Consider the following 17,858-nt stretch of genomic DNA (forward strand, 5'->3'; position numbering starts at 1 on the left):
AGCTCTCCCCGCTTACCATGAATGCAACTGGAATCAAAACTGATCATTTCCAAGGGCTGTTGTCCACAGGATGCTACTCAGGTTAAGTAGCTTGCAACTTAATTTGATTTTCAAAGGCTTTATGTTTCTCAGAGTCAGTAAGAAAAAGATATATCACCAGGTAAACTAAACACTGAATTCTTTACAAATTCCTGTTGAATCCTGTGATAATGTCTAGTAGCTATGGAATGGGTGGTACATGTTTTAGGTCCTTATTCTTAGAGTTGGTCTTTTTTCTTTGCGAAACAAAATGTGTAGGCTGAAAAGGCATATATGTAGAATTGTTTCAGCAATGACATGGGAGACATGAGAAAATGTTCTCAAGCCATCTGTGGGTGTATTGCAGAGTGTGGTGGGGACTCTTTATTTGGTTTAGTGAGGGAGCAAACCAAGAATATATTGAAACTTCTGTCCTTATGTGGCTGCCTGGTAACATATCAGGAAGATGAATAGTGTTGGTTTGGAAGATGTTCCTAAAGACAGTATGGTGGCTTACATTACTAAAACTAGCCTTTTTGATTTTGTAACTGGTGTCAAATACATCCCAAAATATGTTTTATTACCGATGGTAGAAAACCTTCACATGGTACTTCTTTGCTCGTTGACCCACATCGGCTCTTGTCAAAAAATTATAATCCTTGGAGTCAATTCCCTGGAGAGTCCCCAGAGCATTTCCTGGATAATAATGATGCAATAGTTTCCTACCCTATTGATGACCGTCCCAGAGCACCTCCGAACAAATGCTCCCATTCCCTGAAAGCTGCTCAAGTACCAGGATGCTGCTATAAATGGTTGAAATGTGATGCAGTTTCCCCTTCAACTTCCTCCAGATCAGCCTAATGGGGATTAAGAGCCATTAAAGGCTCTTTGCAGCATATGCAGTTGCTATTGATCAGTTGTTTTAGCCAATGATCTGATTACAACCATCTTCTCTTTACAGTGCTTTACTGGCAGAAAGGAACATTCAAACATACTATAAAAGGTGAATGAAGGTACCAGACCTTCCTGTGTGTGCTAAGAATTTGTTTACTTGCTAAAAAGAAATATTGCCATTGTTTTTTCCCATGAACAAAAGTTTCTACCTTCAATCCAAGAAGCCAGTTTGAAGCAAAATCATATATACGTGTAGAGCTTAGGGGGTTTGTCTTGCCAGAGCATGGTGCAGTACATTTTGCATTTGCTGCTGAATGGAGGCAGAGCTTAAACAAGATGACTTTGGTAAGTGCTTTCCTGCCTTTCACTGCTGCAAAGTTTGGGAAAACTTCTGAGAACTGTGTCCTGCTCCCTTGGACCGACAAGGTTGAAATCTGCTTTCGCCTGTGGCAAGTCAGACTTCTAACCCCATGGCTCTTTAAACAGACACGTGTTACCCTCTTGGACCACTTCTTAAAAGAACCCAGAGGTAACTCTTTGCTATGCAGAACCCAACTGTGGGTAAACATTTGGACCCTGAAAGCTGGTGCTGATTGAGTCCCTGGGAAGGGTGGTCTGGGGAGCAGTAGGCCAACTTTCTGACTCTTCTGGGACTGAGCCTTCCTCGTCTGTGGAGGCTGTGAAGGCTGTGGAGCATGCACAGAGGCAGATCTGAAATAGTCGAAGTCAAATCTACAGGCCTCCCATGAGGGAAGGAGAAGCTGAGCAGAGCCTGTCAGGAGAGCCATTATTTAGTGTTAGCACTCAGACTCACCCAAATTCTGGTTTTGGTGCCTCTGTTCTTGTAACAGTTCGAGCAATCATCCTCTGAATGATTTCTCTGTCAAGGTGATGAGGGAAGGAATGGCACTGAATTGAGAAGTCTGAGACAAAAGAAATTCCTGAAAACTCTTAAGATCCTTTGTGGTCCCAGCATTTATTTTGCAGTATCAGATGGCTCTTGGGAAAGAGGTCAGGCTTCATTTGCTTGATTGTGACAGTCTTTTATGAAACAGTGGCAGAGTAGGGGTAGCACACTGGCTCTCCTGTTCAAAGCAATAGAACTGCTGATAACTCACTATTTCAGCATGCAAATTGGCATCAGGTTTGAGAGACTATATTTAGCAGCTCGTGCAGATGATTTGGGATGGTACAGAGTTACTTTGCTCTTTCTGACTGGACAGGAAATACAACACAGCCATTCATGTCTTCCTCAGGACATAAATAATACTTTACTAACAAAGTCACAAATTTGTTCAGCTATGGTGTGTCATTAATTAGATGGGCCCTGGTAGTCTCTTGGGAGAAGGTCCAGAGTAGGAAGATGCATAAACACCATCAATAAAGTATCAGTACTTATGAAAGTACAGTATGAGTAGGTGTCCAGGACAGAAATGAGATACCTGCCTGACATGAAAGGATATGTTAGTGACTGAAACAAGTGGGAGAGAGGTATCTTCCTCTTTGACCACTGCAATAATTTGGTCTTGATTACTAGAAAGGGCAGGGTGTGTTTTGTATTTCTCTTAATTTCATGACAAAATAAACTCATCCCAGCACAGCCTGTGACTCCCTAAAGGACTGCAGAGTTGTCCATGTGGAGAGGACAGTGACCTGCTTCGGAAACATGAGCATGAGCAGAAAATGATGCTTACCCACCTTTGGAAGTCCCATCATTTATTGTCAACTGAATGACTCCTTGTAGCATTTTAATGTTCTTAGAAAGGAAAAAAATCAGGGCACAAGTAAGCTATCTAGTTCCCTGGTACCCTGGTGGAGGAGGTTACAGGCATCTTCTGAGCCATGATGGTTTGAACACATTTGTTTCCTGTATGTACAGCACATATATTCATAGAGCATTTTATTGGGCCTTATTTGATTCTTGAGTGTTTTTCTCTTTGTGATAGTTTCCAGCTGTATACTTTAGTTGTAATAGAGACCACCAGTTTTGATTTACTAATAAATCACAATGTCCTAAAACCTTGATTCCAGCAGGCATGTTTCCTATGAAATGTCCACAGAACTCAGTAGATCAGTGTTACGATCCAGTTTAAACCCAGAAAAGCAAAGAAAGACAAGTCCCTGTGCATAAACCTGAAAGAACTTAGAAGGTTCAAAATATTCCCAAAAGTGACATTCAAACCAAATGAGATTAGATGTTGGTGCCAAAAATTGATGTATTTTATTTAATAGTAAAAGAGACAAAGAGAAGGGAAGAGAAAAGAAAGAAATAAAGAAATGAAAAAGAAGTGTGCATGGGGGTTGGGGGCACAGGGAGAGGTGACAGGGGTTAGGTGGAAGCAGATCACCCATCCGAGGGTCCCAACGATGTCTCGTTGCTCCCCTCCATCTGCTCTGCTGGTGGTGAGGGTCCCCCATCGCCGCCGTGGCCGCGCTGCCACACGGCGCCACACGGCAGAGAGTGCAGAATCCCGTGGATTAATACACACTTTGGGCCAGGTGGGAACGCCCACGTGTGTCCCCTTGCAGGGACCAGCTTGACACTGTCCCCTGCAACGCTGAGGGTCTGTTGCATCACCCTGTGGATAAGCTTCCCCCACCCTGGTGAGGAGCCCTCAGCTGGGCTCCTCTGCACAGTGGAGGATGGGCAGTCACTGCACCTCTGACCAGTGGCTTTTCCAAGACAGCCAAAGCCTCTCCTCCCCCCACCCTTTGGTGCAGGGGGTCTGTGTGAGCCTGGCAGCTGATAGCCCTGGGGCTGTGGTCTCCACCTTGGAGGTGTTAAGCTTGTGTTTTGTGAATATCCCCAGCCCTGAGTTGTTTATCTTATCTTCATCAGCAAGTGGTGTAAGGCCTCAGTCAGGGTCCAGTAGCCTTCTCTGCAGCTTTTGTAAAAAAGTCCTTAATGAAAATGTTTAAGTCATAAACTATAATATTTCAGTCTCTGACAATCAGGTTGTTGATTTTCTTCCCAGAGCAGGAGAATTCCATGCAGGCTTGCACTGCTGCAGGTATTCCTGCATCACACAGAGTTCCCAACACAAAGAGCAGGGAGCAGGGAGCATCAGTGTCCTTGTGGACTGCTACTGGGCTAGAGCAATAGCTCCTCAAGACAAGCAATTTGTTACCCTTGACTTCAGCACAGCAGTAAGCCAAGGATTGTCAGAAACTCCTGCTGTCTGAGATGCTGCTGGCACAAAAATCTTCCTCCACCTTGATGCTTGGTGAAAAGGTACAGCTGGAGGGAGTTGTCCTGAGGATGAGAAGAGGCAGAACACACATGACTATGCTGAGAGAAAATGAGGAGCACTGTTGCAAACACAACAAGTGTTTGGAAAGGGAGCATACTGTTGTAGACCTCTGTGTGGGAAGGAAACCAATCATCGTGGGCTATCAAGGGGACATGTGATGAGACACAGGAAGAGTGAAGGGGCGATGTGATGTTTCCTCTAGGGCTTTCAGTATAGCTTGAGGGAACCAGGACAGTTGCACTGATATGATACATAAAAGAAGCCTCCAGTTAAGTTCATCCTCCAGGGCAAATATCCATCACTAGCACATAGAATTCATGAATTGTAAGACACAGCTCCTTTCTAGTCAATTGCTTCTACCCACCTAATTGCTGGGGCTCCTTCCTACTTTTCCCTCTTCACATCCTTGAATTCAGGCACTCCTACAGCGTCTGGTTATTTTGTATTTAAATCTGAACCTTATATATGAGGACCATAATAAGCAAATGGGTCTGCCATGGTGACTTGCCTCACTTGGGGTACTTAGGTCTTGTGCATGGCTGTGTTCCCTCCAGCAACATAGACTGAGAAACTGGGTGCATCAGGAACACTGCCAATAGCTACTTGCTATAAAAAAGCTAATAGTCCTTCATGAATCAGGACAGGAATAACAGGAACACAGCCTAAACTCTGGACTGCTTGCACTACCATTTCATGAAACTGTGCCCTGACACCAGGATGGTGAGACCATTTTTTTCTCATTGCAGTCATTGTTCACCACAGTGAAGGTCAGAATTTTTCATTGTCAATCAGTCATTTTACCTCTGACCTTGAAAATCCGCAATGCTGCCTACTGTTTTGAAAGCGAAAATCATGATTTTGGTGACAGTTATTTTGCTAATCTTTTAATAGTGCCTGGCAGGATCCCAGTGCTGTTTTATTGTCTTTTCTTAGAATTCCTGGCTCAGAATGGATTGTAATTTTCATGATTTTATATGGAAATACAGTGTAAGTCCAAGCTGTCTGCCATTTCCTCAGAGAGGCAACTTCTAGCTCACTACCTTCTTCATTTATTTCATTGCAACTCTGTTACTCAGACTGTGGTCAAGTTATTTTTGTCAGAGGTGATAAAAAGTGTGTATTTCTTCATATATGGCTTTGTTTTTTTTCTTTTTACAAATTGCAACTCTGCAATTCCTCTCTTAACTTTATGCAAGCAAGTTCCCAGTCCTGGAGCCTCTTGAGCCATCAACAAATTTTGGTTGTTAAGTCTGTCAGCTTTTAGAAAGTTGGAGTACAAATACTTGAGTTTACCCTAGGTGAAGCATCTGTGGCAGTTATGTCTCATCTAATGCTTAATGGTCCAATTGCTTGGTAGACCCATTCATAATTCATCAGGCATCTGATTAAATGTAGTTTAGTCTGATTCATGTGATAGTGTTTGCAGCTAATTTAAAGGCAGAACATCATACTTGCACAACTCGCCAGGATATGCCATGGATGTAGAATGAGCTCTCTCCTGATAAAAATATGAACCCTTTTATATGGTTCCATATTCCAAACATTGCAAATTCCTTGTTTTCTGGGATAGCAGATATTTCTGTTCACATAGATAATTGTTTCTTCTTTTCCCTCCTTTTTGCCTTTTATTTTTCTTCGAAAACTGCAAGAAAGGGTTATAATGTAAATCTTCATTCACATCTATTTCATATGTGGTGAACTACACAATATACAAAATACAACAGAGTTACATTCTATTAGTATTCCTCATTTGTTTTCCAGTTGCAGTTCAGTATTGGACATTATTGAGCAACCTGGTCTAGTGTGAGGAGTCTCTGCCTGTGGCAGATCTTTAAGATCCCTTCTAACCCAAACTGTTCAATGATTCTATGATAATTTCCCTGACTTTGTAGCAAGTTGATTGTAGATTTTAGAAAATGTTAAGTGACTGCAGAGCAGTGCAGTTTTACCATTTATATAATGATGATCTCTCTTTCTTTAATATCATAACACAGAAAGAACATTATCCAGTATATGTATCTTTTGAAAAGTTATACAAAATAGGGTAACTGACAAAATATTGGAGTGAAAAAGCAACCAGTCTCAGCTTCAAAAAAAAAAAAAAAAAGAAGAGCAGTGCTGGCAATTAATAGTATGAACATTTAATTGCCAGCTATCATATTAAATGAAAATGTAATAGTTTTATATAGCCTCACAAGGAGAGTACCCCATAAAGTAATTGCATTCATAAGGAAATAGTTCTTATAGGTAAATGTGGGGACCTTTTCATGAAAGGTTAAATGTTGGACGTGTTGAGGGAACTCACTGTATGTTAACTGGGAGCCATCAAATCTGGTCTTTCGTAAAATCTGAATTTTGTGCTTGAAACAGGAAATCAACCTTGTTTTGTTTGAAAATTGTACTGTATTTTTCATTTATGAGTACAGAATATTATTTCTGAGAATTCCCAAGTAGATTTGCTAATTAGACTTAAAGAACCCTTTTAAAATTCCCTTTAAGGAAAGACATATCAAATCTTTTTTTGTTGTCCTGAGGGATCTTGATAACACAGACTCCTCAAATTCTCCACAGAAATAAAAGTCACTAGAATATTATGCATATACTCCATTTGAAGATTTCCTTAGGAGCAATGATATTTCTACATTTGTAAATCATTTTTGCCTACCATAAGGTTAGCACATAAAATATTCAGAAAAGCTAGCAAGAAATTACTGTCTTTCAAACCATTGCCATGTCCCATTGTTCATAGGCATATGACCAGAGTTTGAACTAAGAAGAAGTGAGTGTCTTCACCAGCCTTAGCCTAACAAATTCTGCTCAGGTGTAATTTGGCTTCATTCTCATTGTATGTGCTAGAGATGAGCAGTCACACTTGATAAGGCTGCCATCAGTGGATTCTAAAACATACTGTTTTACAATTATTATTAGAGATCATACCAGTCTATTAAAACTCAGATGATGAAGGTAGACTTCCATATTACTCTGTCTTGAGCTAAAGCCAAGAATTTTTTAGGCTAGGGATTAAGAAAATAATGAGAGGGAATGGATGGAGGTAGGTAAGGGCTGGAGGCAGGGAAGGAGAGAGATGGAAAGACAGAGAACAGTGCACAATCCATATATTGATGGTACTGCAGCACAAATGCTTCAGTCATCCTTAGTGGTTTGACATGCACATTTACTGAGGAAATTAATGAATGGAGTCCTGTGCTAGCTGAGAAAGTAGGTCTCTTGGGGAGGAGCACTACCTGGTTAGACGTATCCCATGATAAAGAGATGGGACAAGTGGGACTGAGTATTTCCACTGCTCCTTGAATGCCAGTTGCTGTAGCTGTATACCAGGCTGGGTAAAAGAAGAAAAATGCTTGGCTGGCATTTTTACAATTTCAAAGCAGAACACAGTTTCGTGTGTGTTCTGTGTTCCTTTCAGTAGCTCTTTGAGAATAGTTATAAAAACAACTGCTTGATCATGCAGCTGCTAATGGAAAATGAATTCCAGATAGCTACATAACAAAAGAAGTTTGATTCAATGGTAACAAGGCTTATTTAATTTTACATCAGAATCCTCTGTGGGTGGCTTGGGAAGAGGACATTCTCCAGTGAGAGAGCAGAAAAGGTAGCACATGACATTGGCATCCAGCTCGGTAAAGGAACGCCACAATAAATTTGGAAAAGCAATCAACAATCTGAAATGTGCTTGTACAACATATTTTACTTTTTCTAATAAAATAAAGTCTTGCTTGGACTCACTTCTTGGATAGTTTGTCTCCTAATGACAGTTTTTACCTTCCACTTTTTCTACAAAAGTATTAATCTTTTGTTCATGCAGCTTCTTTCTCAGCTTCCCAGCCAGTGCCTCTGGAAGGATAGCTTCGTGCTGCTGCATTTACTTCTTTGTGTGGAAAGAAAGTGATTTGCTTTTTGTATGCTATTTATAGAGAGCTTCTCCACAGAGATGGCATCCCCTCCCCCCGATGGCTCTGAGCATCCTCGTACTGCAGCTACCCGCCACCTGATGTCCTATTTTCTCATTGGCTCGAGCTGTTCCCAAACCTTGTGACTCCTGTGAGCTAACGCCCAGCTGTACCAGCTCTGAGTCTCCTGCAGTGAGACATAATCTTCACTTTCACTTCTATAATTTGTCCTTAATATGGCAAAGCATCCGAACAAGTGCTTGCATTCATTCCCAGAGCCCCCTGTCCTAGGTGAAGCTCACAGGTCACCGTGGAAATAGATTTATTCCTTGGCTTGCTGAGGTGGTAAGCAGTTCTATTACGAGATCTTCATAACTTGCTGGAGGACTGTAATTCATATCATCGCACCTGAGACAGAGATTTTATATTCAGATGACCTTTTATTTCCTGAAATTGTAAATGCTGTTTCACCCTACATCTGTTGTTCGACTAAAAGTCAGGCGACCGATTAACTTTCTCTATGGGATTTCCCTGTGATTATAAAGCCAGGTGACTGTGACAAGGTCACCAGGAAAAGCAGTCTTGTGATTTCAAGCTTGACAGAAACCTGGCAGGAAATGCAGATGAGAGAAATATCACACTTAGGCAATGATAACCTTAAATATCAGAGACTGAACTCAGAAATGGTTTTTTTTTCAGACCATCAGAACAGTTCATGAAATATGTGTTTGTTCATTCCTCCAGGAGACCCTCTCTGTTCTTACATCTCAGTGTGTTATGATAAATAATGCATTGCCTTCCCAATAGCCTTGATAAAACTGCTTCCTTAACCATATGAGGAGTACATTTCAAAAAGAGAACAAGCAGAGCACAGAGATGGAAATTAACCCCAGGACCACCAGCCTCCATTAGCAATAATGGTGTCTGACAATTTCGGGGTTAAATGAGAAGTAGGTGCCTTTTTACTGAGTTCTGCTCTTTGTTCTTGCTTTAGTGTGTGTCATTGTGGAGACTGTCATGTAAGGTTAATGACAGCCTCTCATTACCCTTGTCAAATATGTAATAATGTGGCCCAACAACAGGGCTGAATGGCTCCTGCTTGTCAGACCCCTATGTTTTGCCTAGCAGATGGTCACTGTGTTTGGAGAGGCCCTCAGATCCATCAGTGCTATCCTGAACACGTGTGTGAGGGAGGCATTTTTCCCTGATGGGACAGTTCATGGTTGGAATACTAATTGGGCACAGCAAGACAACCGAGGATTTATTTATTTTTGTTCCTGATAAAAATATGTTGTGTTCCAGGGAGGGAAAGGGGAAGGAGAGAGAGGCAAACCCCCATTTCTGTCGCTGCCAGCCCCTCTTTCATTGTCTGACTCCTTACATTGGCAAAATTGCTGCATGTTATGCCTTATGCTAAAAACATGGGCTCTTCAGCTACAGTATAAATGGGCATGGAAATTCAGGCTTTGGTCAACTTTTGATTCTGTATCTTGAAAGTCCGACTCCTATTCTGCTACCTCTTAAAAAGGAGTGGTTGCTTATTCACTACAAGCTTTGGAGAGGCATCATGTTAACATATCCCCTTGATATTGCCTCCCTAGTTATTAGGATTAAATATTTATATTGTGGTAGCTGACCCTCCTGTGTTAGGTAGTATGCAAACAGAAAATATCTGTTCCTTCTCAGGGGAACATAAGCCTCTTTAGCATGAGGCTGGTGATGTGGAAGGCAGTGGTTTGCATTTTTAGATGTATCAGTAGTCTGTTCTGAAAGTTGGTCTCCTCAGCCTCTGACCATGCACCCACATCTATTAAACATAGAGCCCTTTGCAGAAGGAACTTACTCTCCTCAGAGTCTTGTGCTGGGGCTGCCTCAGACAGGTACAGAGTTTTATGTGGTTTTGGTTTTCTTAAAATTATTAGTTCCCTTTCTTTAGAAAATATTTTAATTTTTTTTCTTCTTCTTCCATTTTTTTTTTTTTTGTGTGTGTGTGTAAAGATAGTGCAAAGTGATTAATATCATCTTTCCCCATCTGGGGAACCTTGCACTAATGGAACTCAATTGTTCTTTGTTGAAAATGCCTAATATGAGCAGACTGCACAGCCATAAAATAATGCTTGATCTGATGTGGTTACATATAATTCGTCTACATCAAGGAGTGGGATTGATGTGACTAAAATTAGAGTAGTTATAATGGTGCAAATGTTCTTAATGTAGACAATACCTCAGTCTGCAGAACAAGAAAAATTTGTTCTAAAAAGAATAATCAGCTCTATTTGTTTCAGAGGGATGTTAACTCTGAAACTTAAATATAGCACTGTAGAAATCAACATGGTTAACTACTTCACTACTAAGCCATATAATCGAGATAATCCCTATCACAAAGAGCTTTTTTATTTTCCTAAGAAGTAGATTCAAAAAGCAGAGTACAAAACTAACGGTGGGAAATTGCACTGGTTGCTTTATGTGATTTTGTATTACAATTATTAAAACCCTCCACCAAGTTGTTGACACTACCATCAAAGTGGTCCACACTTCAGCAGCCAGGCCAGCTTGTTGCAGAGTTCATATAATCAAGTCTGTTCCAGACCAAGAAAGACAAGTAAAAGTAAAAAAAAAAAATTTGCCTAGTGTTTCCCAATCAAAAGACATGGAAATCTCACACGTGAAATGCTAAGCACTTAAGAAATGTAAAGAAAACAAGGTAGAAAATCTACCTCAAGAATGTCCAGGGGTCTTTCAGGAGGTTTAGACTTTCACTCTGTCATCCTTTTCAAATCTCATCAATACTAATTTCTTTTTGCAATAAAGTGACTAATTTTCCATCTATAAATGATTCTGGTAAAGATAAGCTCCAAAAGCAGAGGCCTAAAGTGGTAAAGCACATACAGCTTAGTCACCTCATCCTTTGGGGCTGTGAGTGTGCATCTGAGAGAGTGAGAAGGACTTTTTCCACTGCCAACCTGACAGCAGGCTTTAAAAAAAAATTCCGCAGTCAGCAGACTTTAGTACTTTTTTTAAAAGACATTTGCTGTGAATATTACTCAAGTTGGCATAGTTCCCTTTCCTCTCTACCACCTTTCTGTCACTGAAACAGCAAAGAAATGGGACAATTGTGGTTATTAGGTAATTCAGGAGATACCTGCTTCTCGATACTGATGGTTTTCCTCACAGAAAGGAGCCTAAGAATAGAAGATAAGAAATCATGTGAAGTTACTAGGGCTTCCTGAGGGAAGACAAATGAGGAATAGAAAGGCTGCAGCATATGAGTCAGCTTTCTACCATGCCCACACACATGATGATGCCCTGTGCCCTAAGGGAATGGGGCACCAGAAAAAATAATTGTTCCCATGTAGTACGTCCACCTTCTTAGGTAAACCAGGGAAATACAAAAGTGTAGGCCAAGCCTGCTAATTAGTATATGTAAAGGTGGTAAAGGAGCAAAATTATGTAAATCAAGATGGCAATTAAAGCCAGGGACATTCTCAGCAAGTATCTCTGAAACTAGCAGATACGTAATGGAGTCAACAGCCATCTCTGCTGATTTTGTCAGATGGCAGTTTCTGAGGCAAAACAAGGCAAAATGAGCATGGAATCTAAAACTCTCCTCTTTTTTGTAAACCCCTTTCTAATGCACATTGCAGATTACGATTGTAATTTTTTTTGTCTCAGCAGTCACTTTGCTGATGCAGAGGAGTTAATGACTTTACAAAATGCTGAGAAATAGACAGGACTCATGTGAAACCCATGTTTACAAATGAAAGCTCCCTGAATTAAAAGTAAGAACACAAGCCTGGCAACACACAAATTTTTTGGCTGACCAGGAGGAGTGGTGAACCCAGAAGTATGTCAACAAAAGCCTGGGAGAGCAGTGTGATTTTTCTTCTATTATGTATTGGTATGAACTGGAGTGCTAAAGCACTGCTTTCTCCAGAGAACGGGAGAAAATGATAAGAATGCAGAAACGATGCAGGAGTGGCAAAAATAAAGTGTAGAGGAAAGAAGTGTACCTCCTAAGCTCCCAGGCTGAAAGATGGGGTTGGAAGCAGTGTCAGTAACAGCCCTTCTGGCACAGAATTAGAGTGGCACCAAAATGTAACTCCAGAAATGAAGAACAGTCTAACTTCAGCATTGAGATTCACAGCTGGTCACTCCAAGGCAATTAAAATGAATTGGCTGAATTTGTTTATTTGAAGGAAGCAGGAGGGAAAGTTCTCCTTTTTAGGAATTCAGGTAAGGTTTGCCTCTGCCTGGGAAAGGTGGGGGACTGATTTGACTGATAGAATATATTATAGCTTACTGTTTCAGGGGTATTGATATGCTGGAGCAGACTACATAACCTGGAACTGCACAGATTATTTTTTTCCTAAACTGCCTGTCTTCTGAATATGACATGAGAAAGGCATCAAGTTTTTGAGTGTCAATAAGCTAGACTATACATTTATGGCTAGTGAGCAAAATATGTTTTGAAGTGTTAACTCCCGGCACCCTTATAAAGCCCGATGATGAAAACTTTTCCCAGAGAGTTAAAGCTTAAACTTTGAAAAATAAAATGTTTCCTCTGCTTCTTAACTGTCATTTAATTATGATGGTGAAAAGCAAAGTAATTTGTAAAGGCGCAGAGCACTTTTTTTTCAGAGGAACTGGCAAATTTAAGACTCTACCATGCAGCAGCACAGGAAAAAGAGCAAAGCAATCTTCTCTATTGGGAATGGCCATGATTTAATTGGCTCCTACTGATCCCTTATTAATTAAAAAATATTGTAGGCTCTTTGAACCCTGCATTGCTTCCTGTCTGAAAACATGCTTGTCAATCTTGCCCCCTCTCTGCATTATCATACAGTGAGTCTACGGATTTTAAGAATGCAGTGAGGAGTCTTTGTGTTTCTTCCTGACTGAAAAGGCAGCTAGGAGTTAGAAGTAGTGCTGCCCAGCTTGCACATGACTTTTCCAACAGCACCATAGAGCTGAAGGCTTCCCCAGTGCCTGTTCTTGAGTATCAAACCCAAGTTTTGTGTATGTAGCTTCAACTGGGATGATTTCATTCACCAGAACTTAACAGGCAAAAAAAAAAAAAAAAAAAAAAAAAAAAAAAAAAAAAAAAAAAAAAAAAAAAAAAAAAAGCCTTCTGCAGTTCCTAATGAGACCCAATTAAAAACAAAATTCAAATGCACAGCTCTATTTCCTTGTGTGACCTTCGTGTCAGGCTACTGCAAATGGTCATGGTCCCTGGGAAAAATGACAGACTGAGGAAAGTGACTGAACAAAAGAGACACATCTGTCTACTGTTGGTAGGAAGAAGGCACACAGCTCCTCCCCTGCTGATGGTCCTAATGATGCACCACAGTTTCTCTCAAAGGAAGGCAGAAGCAGCATAAACAAGGCTGACTTTCCCTGAACTGCTTCCTAAGTCAGGATGCCCTCTCCTCTGGGAGGAGCTCTGATATGGCTATGTGCCAACAAAACCATTTGGCTCACACAGTGACGTTGGTACCTCAGTACCTGCATAATGATGGTAGGGTTGTTTTGTTTTGGTTTGGGTATTTTAATGCTCTTAATATTCTTTTGAGTTTTCACAAAATCTCTGCTATCAGTATCCTTTTTCTGGAAAATATGGATAAGTGAGATATATATCTGTACAGACAGTTTTTATTTTAATTCCCCTGCTACTGGTAAATTTGATTAGGAGAAAAGAAATGTTGAACAAATGTTTTAAAAATCTGGCAGCTGATTAAATCACACTTTCTCCCTATCTTCTTGGCATATGAGGTTGACTTGGGCATAATTTTAAATCTTCTAGTTTAGATTATGATCTTTCAAATGGCATTAGGCTTGCTTTGATGTTCCTTGTGAGTACAGGACAAAAGCCCAGGAATTAAATGATTACTCGCATTGCAGCATCATAATAAAATAGCTTCAGACTCTGACCAAAAGGTAACAAATGGATCTTTCCCAGAAATGCTCATGTTTCTTCATTGAGTCGTCATTTATTCTCCCAGGAAAAAAAAGTGCTCAAAGCCTCAAACTAATTTTTTTTTTCTTTTAACAGGGCTGGGAGTGGTGTCTGAGGTCTGCTCTCCTTATCAGTTTCTGGCACTGTTTTAAGTGACTATTTTGAGATACGTGGGAAGGCTTTGTTTTCAGAAGTTGGAATTGTACCCTTTTTCATATGGTTGTACCTGTATTCTGGACTCCTGGAGGAACAAACTGCAGGTATGTAAACCATTAATGGTCCAACTTTCCCCACTAAAAATTTTACTATCACAGGGATTTCCTTGGTCTGGTAGAAGATAGCTGCTGTGTGATGTCATGATATTCATCGGGCCAGATATACTTGAGAACAAAATGAAATTAAGAGGGTTTACTAAGCTGTTGCCCATCTGCTGAGCTTGGCCCATTCCAGTTGTGAGATAATATGGTTTAGCATTAACCTCTTTCAATTAACTTTAAATTGAAAGTTCAATTAAGTTGCATCACTTTACACCTGGGATGGGCTAACTGTACACTCATGGCCATCTACCAGTGCCTACAGTAGCTTAGCCTACAAACAAGAGGCTGACAAACTCCTCAAACATGGGAACTCAGGTACCCTAAGCTGCTCTCATAAATTACCTTGAAGACACTGTTTCTTTAATGAAGAAGTCACAGTGTCCTGTTTGGAGCCAGGGATAAGGACAAGGCATAAGGGTGAGGTGTTGTCAGCTGTTGCTGCTGCTGAGCTTCCAGGGAGCACCTTTCTGAGCCAGCTGTAGGATTACTGAAGCCTGGATAAACTAGTCCCTGACCATTTCAATAGCAGCTCTGGAGATCATCAGAGCCTGGCTAAATTTATCTGAGAGGAGAGATGCAAAATCTGGTCAGATGCGTGAGCAAAACTAAGCTTTTCACAGCCCCTTAGGGAGAACCCCAGAGAATCCATATTGTTTGTGACTGTTCTAATCAGGCTTCTTTAGAGGCTGTAAAAGTGTAACAGTTCAGCTCTCTGGTTTTCTCCACATTAAGATAAACTTACATGTAAACTTTCATGCCCATGGGTCATTGATTGCAAGTTGATGAAACCGAATGAATATAATCTGTAAATGACAGTAAAAATCTCAGTAAGGTATTTTATCTTTAGTAAGATATTTTTCCCCCCTTTAAATATATTTCTGTGTCATTTTGAAGGGCTCTAGTTATTGATTCATACTTTGACTGGAAGAAATTGCTGTGGATAAGATGAAGAATAGAACAAAACTGAAGACGGAATATAAGAAAATTAGAGGAGAAAAGTGAGTGAGACAATTTAGGGAATCAGGATGCTTAAAGGAAGAATTTTAAGAGAAAAGCAAATAACATGTCTTTACTAGCTGCCAAATATGCATTTAATCCAGCAAAAATATTCTTGTTAGAAACAAATATGTATTTTAGTTTGTTTAATTCCTGTTCACCACCACAGTATGCTTTGAATATGACTGCAGTCCTATCTAATGTGAAATACACAGTGATAAAATCTCTTGGAAGTGATTCAAACCCTTGAGAATACAATTGACAATGCTAGAGTTCAGCACCTTAAAGTAACAGAAATCCAAAGAACCTGAACCTTGCGAAACCAGGTTATAGCTCCTATAAGCTTGTCCAGAGAAAGAGATTTCATTCTGAATCGCAAATTAAAGCTGTTCTAAGATATGTTGTATGTAAACATAGGCTTGTGTTTCAGCTGGTGTAAATACAGTAAGCCTTGTGAATTGGTGCTGTTGGTGATGGTCTCTGCAGTACCTGGAGACGGAGAGCCCACGGAAATGCCTTAACAAGCGCCATCCAGGGGAGGGCAGTGAGGCACAGAAGCGCTGGTGTGCACATTGCTGTGTGCTGTGCTGCAGTTTGCTGGCTGCTTGCTTCATAACTGGCAGGGAATTCAGTCCAAAATTGACAAGATTCATGTCTTCTGCAATGCTTGGACAGCAGGGTCCTGTCCGTTCCTTTCCCCTGCCAAGCAGCCTGGCACAGAGAGCAGAGTGCAGATGGAGCGGCACAGCTCACCTGGGTGCTCCAGACAGTTTTATCTGCAGTCTTACTGAACTCTATTTGTCTTTTTGCTGGTATTTTCCCAAACTAAAAGCTGGAACTTAAAGCACTGCAGCCTTTACTTAAGTCTCCTTGACAGCATAAAGCAAAAGAGGATAAATATCACTTTGCAAGTGACAATTGAATTTTATAAGAACGTGATGTAACTAGTCACATAGTAATAGCTTTAATTTATCACAATGCTGTCTTAAGAAAAAGAACACAATTTATGTACCAAAAATAGTCTAAGCAGTTTGAAACATTATACCTTTATAGACATTCTTTATATTGTGTGGATCTCCTTTTTTACTATTTCACATTTCTTCCATATCTGGCCGCGTACGTGGCCATGAAATTAGGGACTAGTACCAAAGAGAGTAGCAAAGTTAGAGACAGAAAGATGTTGGCACTGGATAACTTAATGAATTGGCAATGGGACTTGGAGCCCTTCAGTCTGTCTGAACCTTGCTGATGGGAACTGCACAAATGGCTAATGGGGATAAATGGTTTGTGCTCCTCATGAAGAAGTGGAAAAACTGCAGAATGCTGGAATATGTGGTGTTTTCTGAGGAAGAGCTGGAAGCAGGAAAAAAGGACAGGTTTGTGGAAATAAAGAAAAAGGTGGTTAAAATGAGATCATCAATGATGATACCAAGAAACCATTGCTGTCTCTGCTAGGTTTCCTTTTCAGTGGACAAAAGATTATTCAAAGTAAAAATGTTGATATAAATGTCAAACTTCTTTTGATCAGTGCAATTATTCTCAACTCTGGGTGTATTAATGGTTAAATATGAATAGTTTCCATGGACAATTAGAAGGTGAGAGTGTTTAGAGCCACTTGTCAAAATATTTTGTGACCCATAAAATCCTATGGAGTATTTTTTTTTAAATAGGGAATACAGACTGCTACACTTTCCAAGCTTCAAGGTAACCTCAGTTTGTATTTGCTGTAGGCTCTCATTCAGGGCTATCTGTTGTGATCACATTTCATTTGTCCTTTTTCTGAATGTTTTACTTGTTGATAATTTGAATTTTAGGCTTCATGACATTCATACTGTAGCCATGATAGGTAAATAATTTAGAACCTGTAATTATCTATATTGTGACTTATTTTAGTGTTTTGGAGACATGCACCTTTCAGAGACTAAAGCAGAAAAAAAATGACATTGCTTTGCAACATATATTGATCACAAGTATGTAATAACATCTCTGACTCTGAGGGCATCGCTGCTTGCAGTCAAAACCGCAGCTTGCTTTTAGCCTTATCCAAACAGACTATTAAGCTGGCAGGTGAATTGGTCTTCTTCTGCCCTTCTTTTTCCTTCTCAGCTTCTCAGTGCAGTATATTAACCTCATGAGCATGTTAAAACAATGTTGATTTCAATCTAAACCAGTAAAAGCTGCACAGAAAAATTTCCAGCTTGGTATCTTCTCACCTAGGCTGACCAGAAGATTCCCCAAAGTTTGGGGAGACTGGAAATGAAAATTACCTGTCCTGAGAGAAAAAATAGTCATCATTCCTGGTGCAGACACTGCATCTAGAGCCTAAAGTCAGCTCTACTTTCTCTGTGCCAGTTTCTAAGAGAAATAAAAATCATGCAGTAGAGCACAAATGTGCCCTGAAATTCTAAGGACAATGTGCACTGACCTTTAAGCAACATGCACACCGTGGAAGAACCTACCTACCAACAGGCAATTATAAACTGCCTGGGATCCGTGGGGACTTCGGTTGTGGTTTCCT

The 17,858-nt window shown here is 40.4% G+C and overlaps 1 long non-coding RNA gene across 2 annotated transcripts in view; it reads left to right on the forward strand.

The window, feature by feature from the left end:
- The first annotated feature begins 12,052 nt into the window (after window positions 1-12,052).
- The window catches only part of LOC138105932 (uncharacterized), a 36,998-nt gene continuing 31,192 nt past the window's right edge, over window positions 12,053-17,858 (forward strand). For both annotated transcript variants that reach the window (XR_011148809.1, XR_011148808.1), the window contains exons 1-2: window positions 12,053-12,307; window positions 14,124-14,287. This is a non-coding gene — a long non-coding RNA (uncharacterized lncRNA). The remainder of the gene's footprint in view (window positions 12,308-14,123; window positions 14,288-17,858) is intronic.

The sequence above is a fragment of the Aphelocoma coerulescens genome, chromosome 2, assembly GCF_041296385.1.
Source record: "Aphelocoma coerulescens isolate FSJ_1873_10779 chromosome 2, UR_Acoe_1.0, whole genome shotgun sequence".
Taxonomy (NCBI): Eukaryota; Metazoa; Chordata; class Aves; order Passeriformes; family Corvidae; genus Aphelocoma; species Aphelocoma coerulescens.